General features: G+C 42.9%; 1 long non-coding RNA gene across 1 annotated transcript; it reads left to right on the forward strand.

Moving 5' to 3' along the window:
- The first annotated feature begins 227 nt into the window (after positions 1–227).
- LOC134465641 (uncharacterized) lies at positions 228–3,959 on the forward strand. The gene is made up of 4 exons (XR_010038174.1): positions 228–652; positions 1,827–1,960; positions 3,667–3,747; positions 3,862–3,959. It is a non-coding gene; the product is annotated as an uncharacterized LOC134465641 (long non-coding RNA).
- The last annotated feature ends 3,276 nt before the right edge of the window (positions 3,960–7,235 follow it).

The following is a 7,235-nucleotide window of genomic DNA, read 5'->3' on the forward strand; positions in this document are numbered from 1 at the left end:
GATGAATTTTTTTGTCGCCAGAGGTGGCCAAAAGTCGCTAAATTGGCAACATTGCATTCTGCACTTCCACGCGTTTCAAACAGGCTGCGTAGGGTACATGTACACAATGATAAAAAATAATGGATATGGAAACTAGTGGTCACTCGAAATTAACTCCACTAACCACAGTAAAGCAAAATATTAACAATGAAAGTTATTCTAAATAGCATAATAGAGCCCCTTTAAAGTGCCCATGGCGTAAAATTTTGACCTTATGATGTTTTGGGGCCTTAAAATGAGTTACTCTGACCTCCTGAAGTCATCCCAGTGGTTTGCAATGTGTTACTGTGTACACCGAGCTGTGCTGGAGGATCCTCCCAATTTGTAAACAAACTCTGACACAGCATCCAATTGACGCAAAGCTCGTGTGTGCCCGAGATGACGTCATGCCCTCGTTCGCTCTCAACTCGTCCACGCCCTCTCTCCACCCACTAGCACGCCCATTCATTTGAAAACTCTATAAATACCAGCAGAACACCACATACCTACCGGTTCAATGTCTGAGGGAACATTTTCCGGACTAATGCTTTCACAATCTGGGACAATACAGAGCAAGTTATGGCCAACACCTGACGCTGAAGTCTGGATCAATACCACCAAGCCTCCTGAACAAGTAAGTCATGAAAAGCTTCCAGTCTGTATTACAGTGTCATGGCTAACTAGCCTGCAGTATTAGCTGTGGAGTGGGGAAAAAAACCATACATTAGCCATGAAAGCTACACTGCTACAAAAGCAATAGCCATAATCTGTCTTGTTTTTCTTGGGAAATCGACTGTAAAATATGACCATGGTCTTTTGAACTTACATGTACATCAAGCATGAGCACAATTAACTAAATAGTTTCGATGGAAATGAAACCTTGACGACCGGGCTAGCGGCTATGTTAGCCACCCTGCCGTCAAATAACACAGGCATCCAGCTAGCTAGCTAACAAGGAATGTGATGTTGACAATTATTCTATTACACACCAATTTAACAAGACCAAATTGCTCAACATTTCGTTGGTTGACCAAGGAGGGTCCTGTGGTTGAAAACAAGGCATTTTTAAACGTTGTTGGTGAAAACACAATTTATTTAGTAAACCCTTTTTGTTGGCTGTGGTGGTGCGGTACATATTCATTTCCATGGACACTGGTGTTCGTAGTTTCACCTAGGGATGTTATAACTTGAGCTAACAGGTGTTAGAACTAACCGTGTGTTCGGAAAGCCCAGTTGTGACTAGCGATACACACCGAACTTGTGAATTGGCATATTGACCAGGCAAGCCTTTGACTCGATTTGGTCACCTAACTATACCGAGTGTAGAGCTACTGGCCACTGCATTGAAACGTAGCTGGCTACAGTAATTACTCAGCGAGATGTGCGTGACTGCACGAGCTCAGCTGACACATCCACAGACTTCAAGCAGTTGTTACAGGCTGCTATTTAGTGGTTGTGACGGCATTTGACTGCATTTTTGTTTTCATCATATAACAAATTTGGCGTAACCTCTGGTGGGTACACAGCAGTCGAATCACTTGTCTAGCTTACGTTGCTCCAGGGCAGGCAGCTGTGGAGTTACGTGTGTTGCTATGCAACCTGCCCCCACTGTCTGTCACGTTTTCATTCCTATCCGTGAATAGCTTGGAAAGCCAGATGCAGTCGAATATTGGGTTTATGTTTCCTTGACATTTATGTCTCTTTTCAGACTCAGACAATTTTCTTGTATAGAATTTGAGAGGCTTATTGTGGATCATGGAAAGTTATATTCTGTATTTTTTCCTAATGGCCGCAATTCTCATCTACAGAAGTTCCTGTTACAGACGGTCATGATGAGTAGAAGAAGGCAACATGATGAAGCAAAACTCCTCCTTCACCACTACGTTGGAGTCTTCCCATTCAGTCATCATCCAATTTGCTCCAAATAATCAAACACAAGCAGGTACCTGTAATTTGAGTGCTTCTGGATCTTCACCTTTTTTCCGTGGTGCTCATCAGTGTAGGTTAGGGTGACCAGACGTCCTGGTTTGACCGGGACAGTCCCGGTTTGGAGTTGTGTGTCCCATGTCCCGAGCTAACTCTCTCGGGACACAAATATGTCCCGGTTTTGGCCATCCACTACATTACGCCATGTCTATCATGGTAAATATTTGGAAAAGATTACATGTTTACCTGCCACAATTAATGGCAGCCAGCGCTTGTATAGAAAGTCTGAAGGAGTCAGTTGCAATTTGTCATTCCGACCTCTAAAATTGCTTAGAATGCAGGAAATTGCATCTAAAAAATACAAATTTTCCTGGGGGAGGACCCCCAGACCCGCCCGCCAAATATTATCCTTCAGTCACGCACGAAGTGTCCCGGTTTTGGACTACAAAAATCTGGTCACCCTAGTGTAGGGTCTCTCAAACTTGGTCCAGGTAGACAGATGCAGATCGAGGCACTAAAGCAGGGGTCCCCAAACTAAGGCCCGGGGGCCGGATGCGGCCCGCCATGCCCCTTTGACCGGCCCTACATCTCTCTGCACCTCACCATTTACACTGACCCAAAGAAGCAATCCTCATAGAAAAAAATAATAATAAAACATTGTATCTATCTATCACTCATAAACTGTCATTCACTCATGTCAGTGACTCATTTTTCTAACCTTTCCTTGCTATTTTTACATGTGAAGTACTCACTTCTTTTGCAAATCACTTGTAATGATGAACTATTTTGTGCTAGAAATTATGGCTATAACAGGCAGCAGCCTAGCATACAGCCCACATTGATCCCGGCCCCTGATCACAGTCAGGAGCGATAATGTGGCCCCCAGAGAAAAACGTTTGGGGACCCCTGCACTAAAGGTTGCAATTTATACGCCCTGAAGGCCATAAGGGCCGAAACGCGTAAGCATTGTAGCCAAATAAAAAAGTAAAAAAAATTGCAACCTTGAGTGCCTCAGCATCTGTCTAACTGGAACAAGTTGCTCCAAAGAATGTTGTCTTTCCTTATATGCTGTGCAGGTGAGAAGATGGATCTTGTTGTTCAAGCGCCTGATTTTTTTTGTTTTTCTTTTTTAAAGCAGGATTACACTAAATGGCAAAACATGTAGGCCTACCTTGTTTCCTTTCCACTATCCAAACTCCCATCCTCCTTTGTGCTTGTGGCCTTGTAAAATATGATGTGGTATGCTGATAGATGGGCAATTAAACAACTCACAAAAGATCAATTCAAATGTCATTTTCTGATTAGTTGTTGTGCATAGCAGGGAAACTTATTTTCTCCATGGATGCTAGGTTGTTGGGCCACAAGCCCAAGTAGAAGACATGAGTTTGGATAATGGAGTGGATACCTTGACTATGCCCCCTGAAAACACTCTTCTGTTGAGATGTCTATATTTGCTTTACAAGGCAATGTAACACACACACACACACACACACACACACACACGGTTTCAGGTGATACTTGACTTGATGTAATTATAACTATACAATACAATTCATGGCATTAGTATGAAATGGCTCTTGCAGTGTTTTAGGAAGGAGCCCTTCATATCCTTTCCAATGACAATAGCGAGGTTTGTCCTTGAAATTGGCTAACCCTCACCATCTTGACCAAATGAAAAATAAGAGGGACACTCTGTTCACACATTGTCTTTTGTACTTGCAGACGCTTCTTACAGATGGCTGTCCTCTAGAATGAAAATGCACACCAACCACTGGCAAACATCAAAAGCTAATCCAACCTTTGGTAAGATTTGAAAAGAATTCAGTTCAACTAATTCTGACATAACATTTTAATAGTGTTACTTCAATAATTCCAAAATGACATAGCATTCTAAACAATATTTTGCTTTTCCTGTAGGCTTTGTGTGGAAAGGTCTTCAGAAACCCTGCGACTGATGCAATGTTGGTGCCCTAGAAGACAAGTCAGCACAGTTCAGACGAGCCAGCCAGAGGAGGTCACCGCCAGCCTTGTATCGAGGTTCCAACGTCCTTCATCGGGGAACTCGGCATGGATATGCAAGACGACACTCGAATCACTGTTGGACAAATGCCTGAAACGGCTGGAAAAATAGAAAAGATGGTTACAGAGACTGTTATTGCTGTTCTTCTTTCAGTACAATATTTGCCTTCCATAAAATATTCACATGTTCCAATTTAATATTCTTGATGCTGTTGTAAATAAATTTGCACACTGTCTTCACACTGTCTGCATAATTGAATTAGCCGCTTATGGTGATCTTGAACTCTGTACAAAAAGTTCCAGCATGCATTGTGGCTCTCCTGCCTTCTCTCCAAGTTATAGTGATCTGATAAAGATAAGACATGGCAAGTTTGCTCTATGCACAGATGGTGTCAAATGAAAGTAATGCGACCTGAGCTAGGCAGCATAATGTTATCTCTTTCTGTAGGCATTGTCTCAGTTTCCACACTAGCATCTAACCTTATTACAAAATAAGGAGTTTTCTGATACTGACAGCCAGGTTACTCTCAGGTAAACATGAGATGATGCAATGATTTTCACAATGGAAACTTAACTGGCAACTATGGATAAATGTGATGTCAACAGAGCATGGACTATTTCACCATTGTATACAACAGTGTTTCCCAACCAGGGGTACGTCGTGTACCAGTAGGGGTACATGGAAAATGTGATGCTAACAAATGTATGGAGTGCACTCAAATTGGTATAGAGGATCATATAGAGCAGGGATGGGCAACTGGAGGCCTGGTGCCACATGCGGCCCGCCTCCTTACTAAGTGCGGCCCATAGATAAACCATACTTATTACATACTAAATTATAATGAACAAACTTCTTTTTTAAACCACTACTGAGTTAATCTGTTAAAATTACACTGTTGGCTGACAGAGAACACTCCTATTGCTTCCAAACTTTTTCGGCGGCCACTGAGCAACCAACTGCACCTCGAATCTGCAAGCTGCAGTCAGATCCGCAGTCATCTGGCCCTCCAATGTTCACAATGAAAAAAATGTGGCCCTCCTTATCATGAAAGTTGCCCACCCCTGATATAGAGCATGAAGGAGGGGGTACTCATGATATGACAAAATTAATTAGGGGGTACACAGGGCAAAAAAGGTTGGGGATCACTGGAATACAAGACATAATGGATGCATTTTTAGAATGCCATGTAGGCTATTGGACAAAGGAAAGCTGGCTATTCTCCAGCACAGACAGTGAAAAGGGGTGCTCTTCAAATGCAGCCAAGTTGTATGTAGACACATTTTATGATCAGCCGATGGTGAGGAAGTGCATACATCATAACTAGTATAGAGTACCCTTTTGTCATGTAATACACCACCCTCCTCAAACAGACTTGTGATACATGATAAGCATTGCAGTGGTGAAACAGAACAATGTTGTAAACAAAGGTGTAAAAAGTCTACTATAACCTGACAACTACCCTCTCGTTCATTTATAACATTTTTACCACATTTGTGTTGCATCATAACATTACAAAGGGGAAGGACTTGCAATTGCAAGCTAACCATCCACACTGAGAAAGTTGCTGGGTTTAGAGACAGTTGCGATGCCAGTAACGTGCATCACTCACACACACATCAAATGGGGTTGTTTGCTCATAAGTTAAAAAAAAGAATATTGTAATTTATGATGGTGACTTGCCAGGTCATTGCGTGGTGAATGATTGCTGCTGTAATTACAAACTCACTGGCAAGTAACAGTGCTTCAGAACTACCCATTCAACAAATTCAAATTGCAGACATAACATTTCAAACTCACCCTTCTGAGGCATCCTGCGCTGAAGCCCATGAGCAGGTAGGCAATAGTTTGTTTCATCTTTGGGTCAAAACAAGCGAGAGTAAGTTCCATCAGGTGCTGGACGTGCTATTGCTAACTAGGGCAAATTGCTAACTCGAGGTAACAGCTAACCTGCTGCACCACCACAACAACGCAGCTTTAGCCCGCGGCTCCGCCCCCGCTCATCAACGACACTCCCCCTCCTGCCCCCCTCCCCCTCCTGTTGCATATCATTACAGATCGACGCACAGGGAGAGGAGACTTTTCACCAAAGAGGCCTAAATGGCGCATTTCAGCATTATTTTGATAAAAATTGCGGATATAGCATCCTGACACCCCCGCAAACCCATACAAAGCACCAAAGGACCATGTAAATTTCATGCCATGGGAACTTTAAGGGCCAAAACATACCAAGGCGGAACGGAACGGTACCGGGACGAACGCGGTCTTTCTGCCAGTTAAGGCCGGCGTGTTTTTCTCTGCCTTTCACACTGACAGCGTCGGCGTGCGCGGCCAGTCCTATTCAAAACCCTCCCCACAGCCAAAGCTAGCATGCTACTTTGCCATTCATTTGAACGAGACACCGCCGGTCGCCGGCGTGAAAAATACGCTCGAGTTCTATTTTCCAAATGCAGCGCGGCGCGGACGCCCGACTACCGCCGGTTGGTGTGTAAGGACAGATAGGTTTCAATGTATTTTCACCGACGCCGGTAAAAAACGCTGCCGTTCCGCGACGCTTTACCGCCTTGGTGTGTAAGACCCCTAAAAGAGTGTTTACAACAGCTTATCATTTCCTACTGTTACCGGGAATTATGTTTAAGAAATGTAATATTAAAGCAAGATTTTTTTAAATGCAAGATTACTTTAATATAAATTGTACTCTTCCAACAAGTGTTAATTTCGTCAACCACGACGATGACGAAAATATTTCATCAACGCCCCTTTTTCCATTGCCGATGACGCACTAAAAATTGCCTCCAGCAAATACAAATATGACAAAAATGAAAATATATTTTCGTCAAGGAGACTAAGACGAGACGAAATTTACAAGCCATGGACGAATGGACATTAAAAAATATAATTATTTATAATTAATTTGTAATTTGTAATTGTAATATAGGTCTAAGTGTCTTGAACTTCATAGGTGATTGCGCTGTTGCCTCGCTTGTCTCTGCTGGCAGCCAGTGCATGGCGCTCAGTCAGTAGTTCTGTATAGCCTAGTAGTTCAGTGAGTCCATTTAAGTTGAGTTTAGGTCCTAAAACATTCCCAGAGAAAGAGAAAAAATAGCCGACGTTGAGGGAAGTGTTAATTGTGAAACATGTTCAACAACCCTCTTGTCCATGAGGAAGACATGTGTTTCTGCAGTAATCACAGTTGCGCCAATCCTCCTCTGATACTGTCATGTTAAACCTCCTCGAGCTTCCACTAGCCTATTCTCCTTTTCACTGTGGCTGT

The sequence above is a fragment of the Engraulis encrasicolus genome, chromosome 16 (assembly GCF_034702125.1).
Source record: "Engraulis encrasicolus isolate BLACKSEA-1 chromosome 16, IST_EnEncr_1.0, whole genome shotgun sequence".
NCBI lineage: Eukaryota > Metazoa > Chordata > Actinopteri > Clupeiformes > Engraulidae > Engraulis > Engraulis encrasicolus.